Raw genomic sequence first — 22,327 nt, 5'->3', positions numbered from 1 at the left:
GCACTACTGTACATACCAATGCAGTGTTAAGTCATGAAGGCCTTGAAATGGACTTTGACTTTCCACTGGAATGAAGGACAACAGAATTCTCTATTTTTTAGTTACTCTACAGAACAGTTAGTTGGGTTTGTTCTAGATAACAGCCAACTGTTTCCAATTTGCCTACATCTCTGTCTTTGTTATTTTGTTGTGGCTAGAAAAGGTGTTCTGTACTGCCTATGTAACCTTCAAAATAATCAACTCATGCAAAACTGATTGCATTTCAAGAGTGGCTGAAGGAATCCCATGCATAATTTACATCTCTTTATGCTTATAAAGTGCCTTGCTTTGAGGCCACTTAGAAAGGTGTCAAACACATCTAAATAATTATCCTTAACTTTGTTACTTCATTTTTCTCTTGTGCCATTAGAGTTGCTAATCATGTCTGAAAGTGTTAAAGGGGGACTCTTGGGTGTGGGGAAGGGGCAGAGATAGAGAAGGAAACCAAGCTTCAATAGGGACAGGTTTGACCTAGATTCCCAGCTGCCCATTCTTTGAATATCACAAGTCAATTAAATGTGGAGGGGGAAGGGAGTTAAACTTCCAGAGGCATTACATTAATTCATCCCACTACCTTGACTGTCCTTCTTTCCCAGACTAAATCACCAAAGTCCAAGTTGGTTGTGGACAGGCCACCTTCAGATGTGCACATGAGATTAGCTTCCAGCCTATCTGCCTTTATTCTTCCTTGAGAGGAAGCTAATTTATTCTGCCACACGCTTCAGAAATGCTTAACCTTGTTATTTGATAGCCATGTGTTTCAGAGCTGAGGTAGGAGGAGCTGTTTAAACTCCTTTTTTGCCGAGAGATGGAATGTTAGAACTGAAAGGTTCTGTGACAGTTGGGGATGACAGTTGTGGGAAGAATCAGCTAACTGGAGGCAAAAGTGCCCAGGCCAGAGAGTTCTCGGAGCTGCTTCAGAATGGCATCCAATGCTGTAAGTGGGCCAATACAGATTGCCATCTCCACCCCACCACTTTCCTTATCCCCCCCCAACAGTAAAACGAGGGGGTTGGACTGAGTTTCTAAGGTCCTTTCCTGCTCTCAATCTCTGATCTGATCATTTAAGGGAAATTGGTAAGCACCAGAACATTTTTAAAGGAACAAACAGTTTGGGAATATTGTAATTCTTGTCCCTGCAAGGTTTCTTTAAGCATTACATTTCCTATTTGGGGATCTGGATCCTAGAATTGAAGGTTTAGAGCCAGAAGGAACAGCTTCCCCTGGTTTTATTGATATGGAAATTAGAGCCTTCCGGATTCTGTGATTCTGTGACTTGTCCAACATCACACAGGTAGTCTATATCAGAAGCAAGATTTGAACCCAGGTTCTCTGACTAAAACCATGCTTTTTCTTCTACATTACCAATAAGTATCCTAAGCTATAAGGTTAAAATGAGACTCTTTCTTCTGAAGTTTCAGTCTGTCATCAGTTTCCATCCACTGTGAATAGCATGACTTTGCTCGAATCAATAGCTATTTCATCATGGTGTAGAGGTGAGCATCATACTGGATACTAGAATGCTAGGCCACTAGACACAGAACTCAAGCTTGTGGGGGGAGGGCTAGAAAATATATAATAGAATTCAAATATATAGGCCTGTGATAAAATACTATTGCTTCTCCAAGGACCAGAATAGTTAAGAGCAATTTGTGCTGCCTAGCTATAAAGGTGAGAAAGTGGATATGGCCTATATCAGTAGAGGAAGAATCCACAGGACCAAAATTGGGTATCCTTGATATAAAGATATAAGTAGAAAGTTTCATACTTATAGCAACACTATGGGAGATAGGAGCAGCAGAGAAAAAGAGAGGACATAGCTAGGCTTCATGCTAGAGATACAGAGTCACAGCAGAAGAATGGCAACATTTCTAAAACAACAGGTGAACAACTTCCAAGCAGGTAAGTGCTGAAGGGATATAGAGCAATCAGAACGGGTTAGGAAAGGAGGGAAGAAGAGAAATGAAGGAAGATTCTTTGAAGGAGCTGATTTTAAGCTGGCTTTTGAAAGCATGGGACATAGATTGGTGAGCGGTGATAACTCACAGGAATGAGTATTATAAGTTCATATCAAAACATTGGGAAATAAATTCATACCAAAAGCATTGGGAAAGTGAATAAGAAATTCACCTATGGACAGTGCTAGACAGATAAACTTGATTGAGACCAGGCAACAACAACAAAAAAATGATGATGATGATGATGATAAAGATAACAAAGTGCTTTTGTATACCCTATCTCATCTGATCCTCACAATAGCCCTTTGAAATAGGTGCTTTTATTATTCTGATTCTACATATGCAGAATCAGAGTCTGATAAAGGTTAAGTGAGTTGCTTAGGGCACTGATGGTAAACCTATGGCACAGGTGCCAAAGATGGCACTCAGAGTGCCCTGAGTTCATTACTAGAAAGGAATCAGGTGAAGCTGCTCCCCTCTCCATCATGCCTGACAACATGTTTTCACATCACTCATTCCTGTGCCTAGCAGCCCAATGAGAGCTCAGAAAGTAAGGCAGGTGGCTCATAGGCGGCAAAGCTGGAGGGGAGCAGAGCTCTCAGGCCACTTCCCTCTCCCTCTCTATACTTGCTGAGGACATTCCTCACTTCACCCACCCCCTCCACCTAGGAGCCCAATGGGAGTGCTTCCTCCCTACTGTGTGGAGTAAAGGGGAGGGGGTGTGCATGCCTGGCACTTGGTGGGGGGAGGGACATGGCACTAGGTCTTGGGTGGGGTGGGGGCAGGGTCTGGCACTCCATCTCTAAAAGGCTCACCATCACTGGCCTTGGGTCACTCCATTTTACAGATGAGGAAAGGGAGGCTAATGAATTATCCAGTATGATATAATTGTCTGAAGCAGGATTTGATTCAGGTCCTCCTAACTCCAACTTCAAAACTCTATTGTGCCACTTAGTTTGTCCAAGAATTAATGGGGAATTGAGAAATAAAATGACTGGTTTAATTATTTCCACTTACACATGGCCTTTCCTATTTCATTCTCTACTTGCTAATATTGTATCACTACATGCTTACCACTGAAATACATTGTATTTAATGTGTGTATGTATACATATATATGCATGTTTATATATAGTATCTACTTATCTAGTACACATTGTTTCCCTTCAATAGAAGCATTTTGAGGGCATTTTGTATTTTGTGGGGTTTTCCCCTCTTTTCATTTTTTACTTTGTATCCTCAGTTCATAGCGCAATTTCTGATACATAAAAGGTATTTATTGAATGAAATGTAATAAGTTAGATTGAGTAGGGCAGAGAGGGAGAATGGTGAGGAGCTATGAGGGTCAGGATAAGGAGTCAGGAAAAAATAGATCACAGATTCTATTTTTTTAAGTTCTTTACTCTTCAAATAATATTTCTGTTAACCACATACAACATTCTCTTGGTTCTGCTTGTTTCCCTCTGCTTATTCAAGTCATTCCATGTTTTTCTAAAACCAACCAGCTCATTATTTGTTACAGCATGGTAGTAGTCCATCAATCACAGATTCTTAAAAACGATGAGTCTATGCAACTGGAGATAGGAAAATAGAGTCAGTATGAAAGTTCAGGTCTGAAAATTCATAATGGATAGTCTACGACTCCTAAACCATGTAAGCAAAACTCATTGTAAAAAGATAGGGAAAGAAAAGTAGAAAGCACTACATTTGGAAGTAGAGAATATGAAGTTTGAATCCAATTTACTAGTTCTGTGACTTTGGGCAGTTACTTGGACCTCTATGTGCTTGTGAAATGAGTAGCTTGTAATAGGTGATCATTTTAACTTTAAATCCAACAAGCCTATGACAATGAAAGATAAATCTGGCTTCGCTCTGACTCCAGCCTACTTTTCTAGGTGTGCTTCACATTATTTCCTTTCCTGAACTCTTCATTTCAGTCAAAATGGTCTCCTTACTTCCCAAACCCTGAATTCCATTTCCCACTTCCATACCTTTAATGTAGGCTTCATTCCACACTTAGAACGCTATTCAATGTCAAATAATTCTGTATGTTTTATTGTTTATAATATAAGAAGAATGCAAGCTTCTCACCTTCAGGCACTATTTTTTTATTTTGTCTTTGGACAACTCTAACTCTTAACACAATTGTTTATACATAGTAGTAGGTCCTTGAACAGTGTTCGATGTACTGGTAAAGGGAACTAATAGATTACTGTAATATGAAAAAACCCAAGGATAGAATTTTAAGAAAGATATTCTGAAAGTGTCCAATAGATATGAAAAATGAGCTGCAAAAGGTAGTTTATTATTAGAGAGGCAGTACAGCACAGTAGATAATGAACTATCCTTGTAGTCAGGAAAACCTACCTCTGACATATGTTACCTGTGAACCAAGGGACAAGTTATTTAAATTCTCATTGCCTTTGGCCAAGCTCTAAGATTATAAGTTACAGATATGATGCCACTCTGTATTTTTAAAAATTAATTAGTTGAGAACATTTTTTCATGGTTACATGATTCATGTTCTTTCCCTCCCTCCCCCCTGCCTTGGAATCAATAAGCAATTCCACTGGGTTTTACATGTATCATTGTTCAAAACCTATTTCCATATTAATATTTGCAATACCCTGATCATTTAAAGTCAATATTCCTAATCATATCCCCATCGAACCATGTGATCAATCATATGTTTTTCTTCTGCTTTTTTGTTCCCACAGTTCTTTCTCTGGATGTGGATAGCATTATTTTTCATAACTCCCTCAGAATTGTCCTGGATCATTGCATTGCTGCTAGTAGAGAAGTCCATTACATTTGATTGTACCACAGTGTATCAGTCTCTGTGTACAATGTTCTCTTGGTTCTGCTCCTCTCACTTTGCATCAATTCCTGGAGGTTGTTCCAGTTCACATGGAATTCCTCCAGTTCATTATTCCTTTCAGCACAATAACATTCCATCACCAGCAGATACCACAATTTGTTCAGCCATTCCCCAATCAACGGACACCCCCTCATTTTCCAATTTTTTGTCACCACAAAGAACACAGCTATAAATATTTTTGTACAAGTAACCTCTCTGTATTTATGGGGGTAGTTTCCACAATAGGAGCTCCCACACTGATGAAACCATAGATTTAAACCAAATAAACAAAAATAATTCCAACTTTATGTGACTGTTTTAACATTTATCTTTACAAAATAAGTTAGATGTTGTTACATGAGTAAAGTATCAGATTCCTATAATTCTTTGATTAGAATCAAATAGTTATCTATCATGTTTTTAATGATTTTCTTATTGTTGTACAACATGAGAATTTAGTTATATTTTTGTCACCGTGAATACAACTAATAAACATGTGGAGAGTAGATTCAATAATAAATTCTGGTTTCGTAAATAAGATAGAAATAATTTCCCATTAGATTTCCCATTAGCTGTATATTCATGTGGTAATAGTGCATAGTATAAGGGACTTGAAGTCAAGAAGATCTGAGTTCAAATCTAGCTATAGATACTTACTTAGCTATTGTTGTTTGTCCTTAATTTTTAAAGAGGACCAATGACATCAAGGGATGATGTCTTAATTTTACAGGTGAATTGGACTTGAGGTACAGTTGTACAAAGTTATTAGCTTTACTTTCTCTTTCAGTCATCAAAGTCCCAGTGGCAAGACAAAAGTCAAGATGACTAGTGATGGCCTGAGATATAGTCGATGAACTTGGCATCTTCCATGTCTGATCAAGCTCTATGTGCTCCAAACAGCCTTTGTTAGCTATATTCATGGCCATTGCAACAAATTGTTCTCATCTGCCCATTCCACCAGGAGAGTCTTCATGTGCTTTGGATGCATGTTCTCCTAATTCACTGACAGACTTGAGACCTGTTGGTTATCCTCAACCTGATTTAGCCATCTGCTAAGACAGTTTTGCTGGGATGTGACTCTGGCATGTACTGCAGCTTCTTGCAGCCATAGGTGAGAATTGGGTAAAAGGTAGTCATCAAAGGTGGATGACTAGCCCTGAAAAAAGCTCAGCAATCCCTTATGAAAGAGGTGCTAGTCCTTCTTGAACAAATAGGGAATAGTATGAGTAAAGATAAGGAGGTGGGGAAAAGCAGAATGTGTTCAGGGGACACCAAGTAACCCAGTTTAGCTAAATCCTACTGTGAAGGGGGTAGGAGGGTAGGGCAAATGGTGTAAGATAAGTTTTGTTTTTGGTTTTTTGGACCTAACCAGAGTATGGAATACCTTCAATACAAACTAAGAGGTTAGACTTTGGTTAGTTCAGCTAAGAGAACACTTTGAAGATTGTGTAGCACCGACTGCTGGTGCTGAAATGATCAAATATATGTATTTCCCTGTATAGTGGTACTTGGTCTCAGAGAAAAGAATGATAAGAAATAGAGACAATTTTTAGAGAGTCTGATTCTAGTTTGACACAAGGAAGAAGTTTCTTAGGTTTTTCAAGGGAATTCCCTGAACAATTTGAGCAAGTTACAGGGAATTTTATCTCCCTATAGAGAAGGTACAAATGCTCATTTTTCAATCCATTTGACTCTCATTGGGGATGAATGGGAATAATTCAATTGCTTAAGACTTTTGTAGATCGGAGCGACTCCTTCATTCAGGACTCCCTACACTAATAATCAGACTTGTCCAAAAATAAAATGGTCTGCCTGGAAGTGGGGTAGAAGGGAAAGGTTAGGGGATTAGTGAATTCCTATCACTTAAATTCTGGAAGACACTGGGGGAGCTTTTGTTGGGGATTAAGTATTAGAACATTGGAGAGACTCAATTGATTTAGCCATAGTGTGGTCAAAAAGAGAAATGGAAAGCAGAAAGTTGATTGGAGATATTTTGGCTACAGAACTGACTTGTCGAAAGAATGGAAATGAGTAAAAAAATAGAGATGAGTCAAAGATGATAGAAGTTTTAAATAAGAACAACTATGAAAATGGTAGAACCATTAATAAGGAAACCATGAGAAGGTAAAGGATTTTTGGAGGAAGATCACGAGTTCAGTTTTGTATATATTGATTTTGAGATACTTGATGGAACATTTAGGTAGAGATAATCTATTAGGTATTTGGAAATTCAGATTTGGAAAGCTGAAAATATATTAGCCATTACAATAAATCTTTGTCAACTAAAATTGTGAGAATTTTTCTTCAAAGGGGAGAAAGTATAAAAAGTGGAAGAGTAGAAAAGGGCCAAGATAAGGCAACAATCTCAAATAGTTCCTTTCCAAGATAACTAGGTTGTTGTTTTTTTATTGTTGTTGGTTTGTTTTTGTTGGTTTTTAAGAGAGAGTACAATCCTCTTGCTTTATACTTGATTTATCCAATTATAAATTGTTAAATTTAAATGTTTTTAAATAGTCAATATTGGTCCCCCTTCTTTGTCTCTCAAATAGCAATTTTGTGGCATATTTTTTAGCATGTATTTTTATCATTCTTTTTTTTTTTGTTAAACCCTTACCTTCCATCTTGGAGTCAATACTGTGTATTAGCTCCAAGGCAGAAGGGTGGTAAGGGCTAGGCAATGGGGGTCAAGTGACTTGGCCAGGGTCACACAGCTGGGAAGTGTCTGAAGCCAGATTTGAACCTAGGACCTCCCATCTCTAGGTCTGACTCTCAATCCACTGAGCTACCCAACTGCCCCCTATTTTTATCATTCTTTATCTTGTTACAATTTAGTTTTTAACATTTCCTATGGAAAATAAGTGGGAGTAGGTCACTTTTATGTACATTTTCTCCATCTTGCCTATTCATGGAACCGGGCCATTAATTTGGTATAAGGCCATGATAGTTCATGTTTGCTTTTCTCCATTAAGTTCTAAAAGGTAAAATGATCTGATTATCACATTGTGAGTTTCTGTGCAGTGTTCAACTTGGTCTTCTCTAAATTGTTAGTCTTGGAAGGCTGCATTATTCCCTCTGTTCTATTTGTCATTTCCTTCCCAAATTGAAGAAGAAAGTATGAGAAGTACAGTGTTCAGAGATGAAATATTGTCCTTATAGGTCCTTAATTTCTCCTTCCAAATCTCGCATTGACAACAGAGGTCTTTTTTCCTTTCCATAATGTTCAAAATGATCTGCCCTTTTATGAATGCCTTGAGAATATCCCACAAAGCTAACGGTAAGGGAGCAGATGCCTCATTCAATTCCAAATAGAAGGAAATCTGTTGTCTCAAATAATCCCTAAATTCAGACACTTTCAGACAGCTATTATCAAGAGACCACATTCTAAGAGCAGATGTGTTATTAAGGCTGAGAAATGTTATGAGGACTTCGTGATCTGACAAATGAATTGAGTCTCTCCAACATTCCAAAATTTCATCTTTTAATAAATCAGAAATCAAAATATGATCCCTCTTGGGGAGACAAGTCATGGATAGTAGGTAGGAAAAGAAGTGGTGAACTAAGCTTCATTTCTATACATATTCCCCTCATCTCCCAAATAATAGCCACAGGTCTCCTTATTCTGAAATGATATCTTTGGCTAAAGGGATTAAGATGGAAGGGTTTTTTTTTTTAATTATTATCACTAACCCCAAAATCATGGCTCCCTACCCACAAGAATGATACCTGTGATTCAGCAAGTCCTGGAAAACAAATGCTTCCTTCAGCTATCTCACCTGAATAGAGATGTAATCCATTCTTTAGTCCCCTAAAGTTTGCATTTAGCTGCTTCTGCTATCAGAACCTTCCTACTAAGAATAGCTGTGTCCCCTCAAGTTAATAAAAGGCAGCAAGACCATTGCCTGTAAATTCTACTGATTCTTTCTTTCTGTCTTCTGTCCCTGTCTCTCTGTCTCTCTCTCTATCTCTCTCTGTCTCTCTGTCTCTCTCTGTCTCTGTCTCTCTGTCTCTGTCTGTCTCTGTCTCTCTGTCTCTGTCTCTGTCTCTGTCTCCCTCCCTCCCTCCCTCCCCCCCCCCCTCTCCCCTGTTGATACTCATTTTTCAAGGTTCCAAGGAGCTTCTCCCTCTCTGGATAATCAAATCTTCTATTAGGTTACAGCGAATGATACCACCTGCGCCATTCAGGAGCACAAAATGCACAGACCAGTAACAAAAGCACACATTCCTCAGCACTTACAAACTGCATATTATCCAGTAATGGTACTTTGACCTCACAAAAAATACCTGTGGTGCCATGAGAATTTTCATAATCCTTTTATTGTCAAATATAATAAAACTTAAATCCAGTGAATACCAATTGTTGTAAATAATCGTACTGGTCACAAAACTGCTCCACATCCTGGAAGCATCATCCTCCCCAACTTTCCTCATTGAAATTTACATTTCTACCTGGCCAAATAGAAAATGAACAACCCAGCTATCATGACCCTGTTGTCATTAATCTTCTGGAAATTGGTCCCAAACCTTCATTCCCTGTGTCTACAGGCCTTGTTGGTATGAAATTCTGGGGGTGGAAGAAAAGCCAACTCCTAACTTTTCTGCTCAGTACTTTTTGGATGTTTTTTTTTTTCTTTGCCTCAAGGACCACTGACAGGAGTAGGCTTTGAAAAGAAATAATTACATTAATGCTGTAATTAAAATAGGAGTTTTCCAGCAAAGCAAGCAAACAAAAAATGCCAAGGAACTCCAAATTTGGGACCAAGGGAGGTAACTATCATTTCTGAAAGAGTCTTGATCTTGAAGTCAGGAGATATTTAGCAGACGTGTATCTAGCAGTGTCAGCATTGCTAAGCTGCTACTAGCAACAAGCAAAGTTAAATGTTTGGGCCTTACATCTCTCTCTGAAACATACAAACCCAAAACAGAGTATTCTTATTTATTTTCTCTTTGGACATTCTAAGCATTGAGTTTCATCACCTGAAATTCTTTCATTCAACCTGATGTGCATTACATGTCAAAGCAAATATACACTTGAAAACATATGTAAATAACAGACATTCAAAATAACTTTCTACTGACCATGAAAGCATACAAGTAAGATCCCATTGAAATTAAGTGTGAAAGGAGATGGGCTTGGTAAATGGAGGCTAGGAAGCATTTGGAAGTAGTGACTGCAAAACCAATATCTTCATGATTGGGGATGTTGACTTTAAATGATCACTCCACTGAAAATATTAATAATATGGAAATGGGTTTTGAACAACGATGCATGTAAAACAGTGGAATTGCTTGTTGACTATGGGAGAGGGAGGAAGGAAGAGGAGAGGGAAAGAACATGAATCATGTAACCATGGAAAAATATTCTAAGTTAAATAACTAAATAAATGATTTTTTAAAAAACCGATATCCCCAAACAAAGGTTTTTTGCTGTCAATATGTTTTGCTCCCTGGAGGCAGTTTGGTGGCACAAGTGGATAGAGTGCTGGGCCTGAAGTCAGGAAGATATGAATTCAGAACTGATATCATACACCAGCTGTGTGACCCTGGGCAAGTCACTTAAACTCTGTTTGCTTCTGTTTCCTTCACTGTAAAATGTAGATATTAAGAGCACCTACCTCTCAGGGATGTTGTGAGAATCAATTGAGATATGTGTAAAATTTTTTGTACCTAGTAGGTGCTTAGTAAATGTTTATTTGCTTTCTCCTTTCCCCTTGCAGCTGCTAGTTATAAGTTCTAGTAGGATGAGACAATTTGAGAGTTGGAAAAGATATACAATAAAACAAGAAGAAAAATCAACATTTATAAAACGTTTTAAAAGTCAGTCAAGAAAGATATCGTTTGATCAGCTAGTCCAAGGTTCTCATTTTACAGACAAGGAAACTGAGGTAAAGCAATAAGCCAAAGATCACCCTATAGTGGAAAAGCTTAACTGAGCATGCAGATCTGATTCCCAGGCAAGTGTTCTTTTGTTACACCCTGTTACCTTTTGAAGCACAGATAAAGATTTCCCGGGGAAGTTGCAAAATTTCCTTCCCTGGAGATGATTAAAAGTTGGAAGGACACACATTCAAAATACTTTAGGTATTAATCAATCCAAAGTCAGGGAAGATAAGAAGATACTAAGCCTTCCAGCCAGCATTCTGTGATGTTGAGTTATAGATTATGAGTTAGATGGAATAATCATAGGATCTCAGATTGAGAACTGGAAAGAAACTCGGAGGTCATCTGGCCCAGTCCTCTCAAGTCAGCAAGCATTAAACACTCACTAGGTGCCAGATGTTTTTCTTTTTGTTTTAAAACCCTTACCTTCTATCTTGGAACCATATTGATTCTAAGAGCAGTAAGAACTAGGCAATGGGAGGGGGGGGGGTAAGTGACTTGCCCTGGATCACATAGCTAGGAAGTATCTGAGGTCAAATTTGAATCCAGGATCTCTCATCTCGAGGCCTGGCTTTCAATTCACTGAGCCACCTAGATCCACTGCAACAGATGCTTTTTTAAGTACTGGGGCTACAAAGAAAGTTAAAAACCACTCTCTGCTCTCAAGGAGCTCATAATCTAGTGTGGGAAACAAAACACCAACATGCAAAAAGGGCACAGCTGGGATAAGAGGAACCTGAGGTCTAGAAGTAAAGTGGCTTATCTAAATTCAGGTGGTTTAGGAATAACACAGGTAGCAAGTGAGTGAGTTGGGATCTGAACCCGGATCCCCTGACTTACCACAGTACCATAGTGCCTCAGAAAGTGCATGTACACACACACACACACACACACACACACACACACATGTACACACAGAGCTTACAGTCTAATTCTGAAGCTCTTCCCCAAGAAACACTTTATTGATGATGTCGACATAGTTAGGACAATCCCACCTTTTCATGAATGACTGCTTCCAGGAAGACAAGCTTTTGAAATGGTTTAAGCAGAAGGCAGAACTTTGTGAAATCCAGCAATTAACCACTGTTTTACAGTTCACTCAACATCAAACACTTTCTATGCATGTGCAAAGTTCACCACTGGATTTCCAAAGAAAGAATAGGTGTTTACAAAAAAGGAGAGGGTGTAACTATTGTGCTTACATCTCAAATATGTTGGTCTAGATAAGTTAAACATAAAGACAGTTACTTCTCACTTTGCTATGCTTGTAAAGCTCTAGGCTCCAATGTACTAGAAGCACAGGGTAATTTCTGGAAAGTGGTTATTTTTATTGGATTCAGTGAAATATATGAACATCCGATTTTGTTTTTTGAGCTAGTTTACTGGATCACCCCAAAGATGATGTAAAATCAGAACATTTTCCAGGATAATTTCAGTGAAATGGTTTAAAAGTCAACGGGGACCACACAAATTAAAATTCATGTCCTAATAGGCAAATACACTTACAAATGATCATTATACTGAGACATTTATCTCATTTTTGAAGTATGTTCAGGATGCTGAACTTTTGTGTCTTGTTCCCATCTTGCCCCTGAGTTACTGTATGGTGACCTTGTACAAATCACTCGATCTGTTTTTGTCAGTTTGCCCATCCATGAAATAGTAATGCTGGGTTACCCCCTGAGGGAATTTGAGAATTAATGAATATTGGCCAAAGGCTTTGGGATCTTAGCATCGAGAGTGATCTATATATAAGTGCAAATGACAATGATATAAGTAACCCTTTTGGCAGGTGAATATTTATCTTCTGTGTAAACAAAATTAGCAATATGAAAAATGTGTGTTTGAAGTGAGCTGGATGCTCATAGGACTGTACAGGTTCTAACATCCTCTAAATGCTCAGGCAGTACAGGGGGCTTGCTCTAGAACAGGGGTTTCTATCCTTTTGGGGGGACATAGATACCACTGGCAGCCTGGTGAAACCTGTAGACTCCTCAGAATAATGATTCTAAATACATGAAATAAAATTCAAAGAATTATAAAGGAAACCAGTGGGATCAAGGTACAGTTATGGAAATTTTTTATTTTTTAAATTTACAGACTCCATTAAGAATCTCTGCTCCAAAGGTTTTATTGAATACAACAGTGTAATCCATACATCAGCATTATTTAGCTTAACTTTATCCTTTTTTAAAAAACTCTTACTTTCTGTCTTAAAATCCATACTATGTATCAGTTCCAAGGCAGAAGAGTGGTAAGGGCTTAAGATTAAGTTACTTGCCAAGGGTCATACAGTTATGACATGTCTGAGGCCAAATTTGAACCCAGGACCTCCTATTTCCTGCCCTAGTTTTCTGTCTACTGAGCTACCTAGTTGCCCTTGCTTTATCAGTCTAAAACTACTTAATACTTAAGCTAGAGCACTAAAGAAGATTCCACAAATTTTCTATACAAAGAACGTATTTAAAGTAAATATATAAATAGGTGAACATGTCATGATGCTGCCCAAGATACACAAGCAAAAACATTAAACACAGTGATAACAGGAAAAGTAGACATCATGATTCTAAAATTTTATGAATCAAAAGGTAGTTTTTGTTTAAATCCACATTTGCTTGAAAAGTGATACAGAATTAATTGTGGATGCACAGCCAACATCATCATCCTCAGATGGTATTTACTGAATATCTACTATCCATATTGTAACACTCTATTTCCCAACAAACAACAAGAAATTTGGCTGCAATGTATTTTGGATTACTCATGCCCAGTTCTAGGTCTCCATGCTTTGCTGATGCAATTTGATCTTTGTACCCTCTGTGCCCAGCCCAGAGCCTCCCAAATAGTAGAAACCTAATAAACACTGGTTTTCTGATTAGATTGAAGGTGGATCCAAGTTGTTGATAGATTTATAAGTATTTGCCTTAATATCCTTCACTAAGTTTTAGTCTATTCCATGAACCAAAACAATGTCTAGTTTTGTCCAGGGTTTCCCAACCTTTTGGGGTTTGAAAAGCTTTTGAGAAGTTAAACAAGGGTAAAAAAGAGATTAAAACATGCAAAAACCTTCACAAGCTATCAGCTGGACTATTAGTATCCATTGATTGAGAAACTGCATAATGATCAAAAGGGCTCTGAATTCAGTAATGCTTTAAAACTAAGTTTGTATTTTCCTAGAGCTAAATAAAGATCAGAATGATAGTTCTTGTTGTGCATATGATTCCTAGACCTCATGCAATACCCCCTTTGTTTCATAGGGTCCACAGCTCACAAAAAGGGAAAGTTAGGCACATGGGTGTACTGATAATTATTTTAACAACTGGTTTTCCAAAAAGCACAACTCAATTTCAATTTTAATCTGTTATTAACATTTTATTAGTTACTTTCTTAAGTGTAGACAAGCAACAAAAACAATGAATCAAATCCAGATTTGTAGAATTTATCTATGAGGTGTAAATGCTTGCTACAAATTTAACAGTCTGCCTACACCCATGGTTAGACAAATAGAAGATAAAACAAGAGGGACAATGAGAAGTTGTTTTGCTGAAAAAAAAAAAGGAGGGGGCAATAATAGCTAAGTTGGAATACTTGGACAAGTCCTCAATAAGAGATGCTGGAAGAGATAAAAAGTTCAGATAAATTAAGATCCCTCCCCTCATGGAGCTTATGGTCTAGTAGGGAGGTATGTAGATGATGTTGTTCAGTCATTTTTCAATTATATCCAGCTCTTCATGACACCACTTGGAGTTTTCTAGGCAAAGATATGGGAGCAACTTGCCATTCCTTTCTCCATCTCATTTTACAAATGAGGAAACTGAGGCAAACAGGTTTGAAGAATTGCCCAGGATGCCTTTTGGGTGTAGTAGGTGTCTAAGGCCAGATTTGAACTTGGGAAGATGAGTCTTCCTGACTCCAGCTGAAGTTCCATCTACTCTGCCACTTAGCTGCCCTACATACATAGATAACTATAAATTGTGTGTGATAAGCGGATAAAGACATACATTTCAAGGGAGTATGTAAAGGTTTAAAAGGATAAAAGAAGTTCATTTCTGAAGGATCAGAAAAGACTTCATGAGAGAATTAGCATTTTGGTCCAGCTTTAAAGGATGGAGAAAAATTCAGAAAGAAGAGTTTGAAATAGAGCATTACAGAATGGGAACGGCATGAGCAAAAGCATGGAGGTAGGAAGTTCAGGGCAAATATTGGGGACAGCAAATCGTTCAGTTTAACAAGAGCAAACAAATGTAGGTTACTTCCCAAATTTGTGTACTGTGAGAAACTTCTGGAATTATGATGTATGTAGCTTACTAGATGAAAAAGAAGTCACAATATACTTAGTGTTGTATGGAAGAGACCACATTCATGGTAAGAGTTTTATAACCAATTCTATTTTTAAATATATCTTGAACAAACCAATGGTTCAGATTCTCCCATAGAGTTACACAGGATGAGAATCTGGCTCTTTATATTTAGCTGCAGGCCACCTAACAAGTTCTTAGGCGAAACACATTATTTTGTTAGCACAAGAAGAATAAAAACTGTACTTGGAAACTAGGAAAGTTCCAGTGTTTTTCTTTAAAATATAGCTGTTACCATAGCAATAACATAATGTACTAAAGAGTGGAATAGTGTTTCTTTAGAAGCCACGTGTATAAACGTGCACTCACGTTGAGGGCATTGAAGAAGCTCACCTTCTTATCATACAAAACTGGAGCAGCAATGGCCCAAGGGAGATGGATCACAAATGATACACCTACAGCACAATGGAGTTTCAGGAGCTTGACTATTATGTGCTAGTCTGTTGGCTTTAGGTCACAAGTTCTGAGGAAACTAGAATGGGTCTATGCACACAAGGCAGCATGGGGGGGAAGACTATCATAGGTAAAGATTGGCACATAATAAATGCCCTTTGATAGAGCCTATGGTTCCAGATACTTTAAGGATGGCACATCAGAGAGTGATCCCTGTTAAAAAGTAAATGGAAAAATTTTAGATTTCAGTTCCATAGATTTAGAACTAGAAGGAACTTCAGAGTCTGTCTAATCAAAATCATCTAATTTTATAAATCAGAAAGCTCAGTTCCAGAGAAGCTGTGACTTGCTCAAGGTCACAAAAAGTAGCAAAGATCAGAACTCAAATTTTGAACCAAGATCTTAATTCTAAAATCAGTGTTCTTTCTGTTGTACCCTTTTGAGACAACTTGTATAGGTGGCAGAACTATCAAAGTTAAGAAGCATCCCTTGGGGTCTTGAATTCGGAGGGCACATATATAACAAATATATAAAGACTATATGGTCTTATAATCTTTAGCACCTGGTTAGAAAGAACAATCAAAATAGGAAACTGACAGAGTAGCAGGGATGAACTCTCTTTGTTGGAGTAGTTGGGGGGGAGAGCTGGGCTGTAATGCCTCCATCATCTTTGCCAATCTCCCAGCTGTTTTCCAGGGTCTCTTTCTCACTCCTTACCCTGATTGAGAGGTACCCTTCTCACTTCCCCTATTCTCCACAACTGAGGGTGGATTTCATGTGGTTTCTGTTGGGAACTATGTAGTACTTGCCCCTGGCCCTGTGTGACCTGGGGTAAATTATTTAACCTTTCTTAGTCTTGGTTTCTTCATCTCTCAAAAGAGGATATTATTAGTAACTTTCTCACCAAGTTATGAGGCTCAAATGAAAAATATGTAAGACACTTTGTTCACCTTAAAGCATTATATGATGATGATAATTGTCATTGCTATTATAATAATATAATTATATGATATTTATGATTATATAATAATCATTATATAGGTTATTTTATTTATAATAACATATTATATTTTATATATTTGTAATATATAATAATCATTATAATTGTAATTCTAATTTATTATAATGATATATTACATATAATTAACATTATAATTATTATCATTATGATTTGTGAAGGAAGAAGTAGCTGGGAAATCCAACCTCATCTGGTAAAAATAGGAGTTAGAAATAATTCTCTGTTTACTTGAGACAGACCATTGACACCCTCTTCTAAAGCACAAAAAGAGAAGACGTCCCCATGAACGTCCTCAGTCTGGAACTTCCAGTGTGAGCAAGCCCCCAAACTTCCCAAATCCTGTGAACTCCTCCTAATCTCCAGTGAATTAGTTGAGGGCAGAGGGAAGGCTTCTTCATCTCTCAAACTTGGCTTTCTACGGAGGTCCTAGTGGCCCGCCCTCCTGTGATTTCTCCACCTCCTCAGCCCTGCCTTAGCAGCTATTCTCTGGGGCAAGGGGCTAGTGGGTGGGAATATCTGTGAAAAGGTCGATAGCTTGGCTTACTAATGGCCTTTTAGCATCTGGCAAGGGAGATGCAGGTCACAAAAGTCTTCATGCTGTGTCCTTCACTATTCAGAGAAAGAGCCGTAAATGGATCAGCCCCCGCGCGACCCTCCCTCTCCACCCCCTACCCCTCCTGGGGCCACGCATCTTTGTCTCCTATACAAGGCTTCACTTGTGCTCTGGGTAGCAAAAGAAAAAAAAAACACAACACAGCACAGGGATGAAATACTTAATTCCTTAAGAAACTCTTGTATATTGACATGTGCAGAGGTCCTTTTGTGCAGAAGCTTCCCTGGAGCCCTTTTGCAGGACAGAAGCCGAAGCCTCCTGACTCCCCTAGACTTTAGAGAGATTTTGAGAAAACGTCTCCTTGTTAATGATGCTGCTTCTGGTGGCAGGAACTTTTCAGACAAGAATAAGAAAGGAAATAACTTCACAGGCCAGGAAAGGGATTGGATTTTCACTGAAGCCATACTTTCTTTGAAGTCAGAGAAGATTGGTCAGATCATCAGATGGCTTTCTGGATTTTGTACACCCTCATCCTCAAACAGGAAAGAAGTTGCAAAAAGACTGCAGTTTCATAGAGATTCAGAAACAGCATGGCACAATAGGGAGAGCTTTAGGTTTGGAGGTAAATAAAGATCCAGTCAGCCTTAAATCCCACTTAAGCAATTTACTATCTTTATGACACTCTGGGGAAGTCACTTGGCCTCTCTTCAGTGAAATAAGGGGGTTGGAGGAGGAGGTTATTCAGGTCCCTGCAAGCTCTGAACTTATGATCCTGAGGACTTTCTATAAAACTGTCCACTATGAGGCTTGGAATTCATAAAAAAAAATCCCAGCATTAACTAGGAGGGTAAAGATTTGTTTGCCAACCACCCAACTCTTTTAACCACTGTGATTCTACCCAGATGTTCTTTCTAAAATGCAAAGGGATGATTTTCTTGCCAAGAAACTGGATGATTGATCAAACCTTCTTTAAATCATTTCATCTTATTCGTTCCCATCTGAAAGAGCAGATATTGCATGAATATTAATATTCGGGGAGAGTAGCATGTCCACTTATTTCTTCCACCCATCTTCTTTCTTTCTTACTGTCTCACTTAAGAGAGAAATGCCCCTTAACCCAACTCCCAATTACTGCCAATAGTGTATAGATATGAAGTAAAAAGAGGAAGCTACTGAAGGAGGCTCTATAGTTGTTTTTATTAGCAACAGCTGGTGGCAGTTCCCCCTTTTTGAATGTGTGTATTTTTTTTTTAATGTTTTACATGTCAGATCCAGCTTCTTAAGACTGGATGGCAAAGGGGAAGACAAGAGCATATTACAGCTTTTGCATGCAGAAAGAGGAGATTGTTGCTAGATGTGGTATGGGCAACATCCAGAAGATTAGGAAATCTTTAAAAAGGAATATTTGCTATAAATATTGTGTAGGTAACATTTGAACAATTAGACAAACATATTGAGTAACTAAAACCACCTGTGCCACAAAAAATATCATTTCTTCTTATTTGTCCAAAATCCATTAATAGAAATAAAAAATGTGGGCTGCACATGTCCAACATCTATCCTTATTGTAACTTTTAAATATGTTTATAATCAAGGGTGGAGTTTGCAACACCGGGGCTCTTTATAACTACATTGGAAAGAGTGGAAACATCAAAAGGAAATCTCTGCCATCCGTCTACCCTAGAAATAAATCTTCCTTTATTCACATGTTCACTGGCTCCTACATGAGAAGCTCAAATGGACAGTGTTTCATCTTATTTCATGTTTGGAATTCCAGGTAGTGTTTTCAAGCATATTAAATTCACATATGGCATCTGTCTTGGACAGACACATCTTGCTGATTTCATATGTGCTCTATGCCCTTGCAATTATTTCATTTTCATTTATTTTCATGACTCTGAACTAGAATTTCATAGGTGAATTTCATAGATGTCTGACATTGGGGAAAGAGACCTGTTTTTTGGAATCCACAGACTGGGGATTTTATTTAGCCTTACTGGGTACACGACTTAAGTTAAAACACTTTACCTTCTCAGAACCTCATTTCATCTAAAAAATCGAAATAATAATACTTGCCCTGCCTACCTCATAGGGCCGTTTTAAATGTCATATTATACTTTGTAAGCGTAGTGTTACATAAACATGTTATATACTCAAGTTAGTAATAATAATAGCAATAATAAAAACGACATAACATTGACCCATAAGAATTTCAGAACAACACTTTAAATAGATGAAAATATGAAATACAATCACCAACTTACATGGAATGAAAAGCTCACATGTGTAGACCAAGCAAAAGAGATCACAATCATACTGGAATTAGTTAATCTTTGGAGCCTTTTCTGCTACCAGAGTACTAGAGATAAACGTACTAATGAACTTTTATCCAACTCCAATTCCAAAAAATTATCTAACTGTGAAATAGGCTATAGAATATTAAATAAAAAAAGAATAACAGTGAGATAGTAAGTTGTCTCTTGACTTTCCATCTATACCCCATAAAAAGCCAACAAAATAATAATAGTTTATTGCTTGAAATTAATCATTTTATTTTCATATAATACCATATATATATATAATACATGGAAAAATAGTAGCATATAAATATAAACGAATTTTCTAGAATTAGCAGAAAATGATATAGAATATATGCTTCAGGGGTCTCTGCTAATTCCAGAATCTTGAATTGATTAGCAGCACTAATTATGAATTTCTTCAATAATCTCTAATATTCACATAGCACTTTAAGAAGTACAAAACACTGTACAAGTATTATTTCATTTTATTCTCTCAACAACTCTGGGTGGAAAATTCTATTATTGTCCCAGTTTTATAGCTGAGAAAACTAAGGCACACAGCACAGATTTGCCTGTGATCAAAGAACTAATAAAACAGAATTATGGACTTGTGTCTTCCTGATGCTAGGTTCAGCACTATATTTGTTATGCCACCTAGATGTCCTATGATTTCCATAGATGATGAATGCTGGACAATGAATGGTCAATACATTATCCTGTCATTGAAGTCACCTGATTGAGCAGGGGAGCTACAATAATTACAAATGGGGAAACAATCTTGACCACAATCAACTTTTCTTGTTTTTATTACAAACCCAAAGGTACATATTTCTTTGTTCTTGGAATGAGAATTTTTTTTTCTAAATAAAATTTAGATGGACTTTAACTTCATAGATCATAGGATCATAGATTTTGGGGAAATACGTTGGACTGTATGTAGTGCAAACACTATCACTTCACAAATGAGGAAACTGAAGTTTTGATACTACTTTAAAAATAAACTACCTGAAGTGACAAGGTTTAGCTAATACAAAAAAATAATAAATCCCATATATTATATGTGTGCTGGGCTGCCTTTCCCTTTGTCAGGTCAGGTCATAAAATCGAGGGTGATATAATGGAAAGAATACTGACTTTGGAATAGAGTCCCAACTCTGTTGCTATATGACCTTATGAAAATAATCTCTTTAAGTCTCAGTTTCCTCATCTGCAAAATAAAAAAGTTGGACTGGTTGGTCTCTGAGGTCCCTCCCAGATAAAAATCTATGATTCTACAACCCATTCATATGGAATGAGAACCAGGCTTCTGGGGTATTCCTATTTCAAGGACAGTGAATTAGGAATTTGAGGCAGTATTCCAGATAAAATAAATAGTAGTTTATATACTTGGGTATATAATCACTTTAATTTCATATAAAGCCATTTACATTAGAGTACAGAGAAAAAATAGTAACATTTGCAAATGTGGGCATGTTCCTGGTATTAGCAGAAAGTGAACTAGAGCATGTGATGCAAGGCTCTCTGCTTACTTTAGGATTCTAAATTGATTCTCTTCCAGATTACTTCCATACAAATCTTGCTATTATGGAAAAAGTAAGAACTCCATTCTAGGGATGGCTAGGGTAACTCTCCACACTAGATATATGGGCAAATTATTTTATTTGGCCCAACTGGAAGTTCCTATCTAGACACAGGCTAAGCTTGTGTACCAATCAGCAGAATGAATATTATACCTAATCCAAACATAATTTTCCATCAAATTAATTGAGACCTCAGAGTATGAGTTGCTTCAAATGACTAGATGAATGTATTTTTTTTACAAGAGCAAATACATTTCTTCTTCTAGAAGAATATATCCATATATGTGAGATTTGTGGTATAGCTCCCTTGTTGTTACTGAGAGCCTGGGGCATTGGGACTCTTTACTCTAAATCTCTTAGTTTGTTACATTGGAAAGAGAATTGAATTTGGAGAAAGAAAACGTCAATTTGATCCTGCCTTTGCTACTTACAAACTGTGTGATCTTGAAAAAGTTATCTACCTTCTCTGGGCCATAGATTCCTTATCTACAAAAGGAAGGATTTATACTCATATTGTTGTTCATTCTTCATTTCAAAGAGGACCAATGGCATCAAGGGGCAATGTCTTGAATTGAGCATGAATTGGATTTAAGTGGAGGCAGAATTGCACAAGCTCATCAGCTTCACTTTTTCTTCTAGAGTTCAGGATGACAAGTGATGGCCCAGGATGATGTGGATGACTTTGGCATATTTGATGTGTGACTAGACTCTAGCTGCCCCAAAGTACCTGCTTCAACCACCTTCATGACTGTTGGAACAAATTGTGCTCATCTGACTTTTCCTCTATGAGAAGCCTCCACATGCTTGGAGTAGCTATCCACTCAAGTCACTGACTTAAGGCCTGTCAGTTGCCCTCAACCTGGCTAAACCAGGTCCACCTAGAGAGTTTTACTGGGGTGTGGCTGCTATGCCTGCTACAGTTTCTTAGAGCCACAGGCAAGAATTGGGTGAAAGATAGATACCAAAGGTGGAAGAGTAGCCCTGAAAAGATAAGACCTCAGCAAGTCTTCATGCCAGAGGCTAGTCTTCCCTGAACACTCCATACCCTCCAAGGAATTACACTAGAGGAGATATACCTCCCCTTATAGCTCTAAAACAATAACCATGTGAATTCTTTGTAGAAGTGAAACCATTAAAGACAGAAGCCCCAAAGGAATAAAAATGTTTTGCAAAAATGTGCCCTCAGTGACTGAATCTCAGGAATTTGGTTAATTTGTCAATTGTATTTTCAGCAATTCCCCAAATGAAATTAAGATTTTAGCTTAACAAGAAATATCGCAACATCTTAGTGCTACCAAAATTGATTTGGTTTTATTTTTATTTTAAATGGGATTCCAACCAACCTCCATGTCAATAACATAGCAAATGATAATAAAAATATACTTTCCTTTTTT

General features: G+C 37.6%; 2 long non-coding RNA genes across 2 annotated transcripts in view; one reads left to right on the top strand and one right to left on the bottom strand.

Moving 5' to 3' along the window:
* The window catches only part of LOC103095676 (uncharacterized), an 18,159-nt gene extending 17,282 nt beyond the window's left edge, over window positions 1-877 (bottom strand). Inside the window, exon 1 of the long non-coding RNA XR_001627936.2 lies at window positions 614-877. This is a non-coding gene — a long non-coding RNA (uncharacterized LOC103095676). The remainder of the gene's footprint in view (window positions 1-613) is intronic.
* Window positions 570-22,327, top strand: LOC107651315 (uncharacterized). The gene is made up of 2 exons (XR_008916241.1): window positions 570-976; window positions 21,573-22,327. It is a non-coding gene; the product is annotated as an uncharacterized LOC107651315 (long non-coding RNA).

This window comes from Monodelphis domestica, chromosome 2 (assembly GCF_027887165.1).
Source record: "Monodelphis domestica isolate mMonDom1 chromosome 2, mMonDom1.pri, whole genome shotgun sequence".
Taxonomy (NCBI): Eukaryota; Metazoa; Chordata; class Mammalia; order Didelphimorphia; family Didelphidae; genus Monodelphis; species Monodelphis domestica.
Note: the sequence above shows the minus strand (reverse complement) of the source record. Positions and strands in the feature narration are given on the sequence as shown.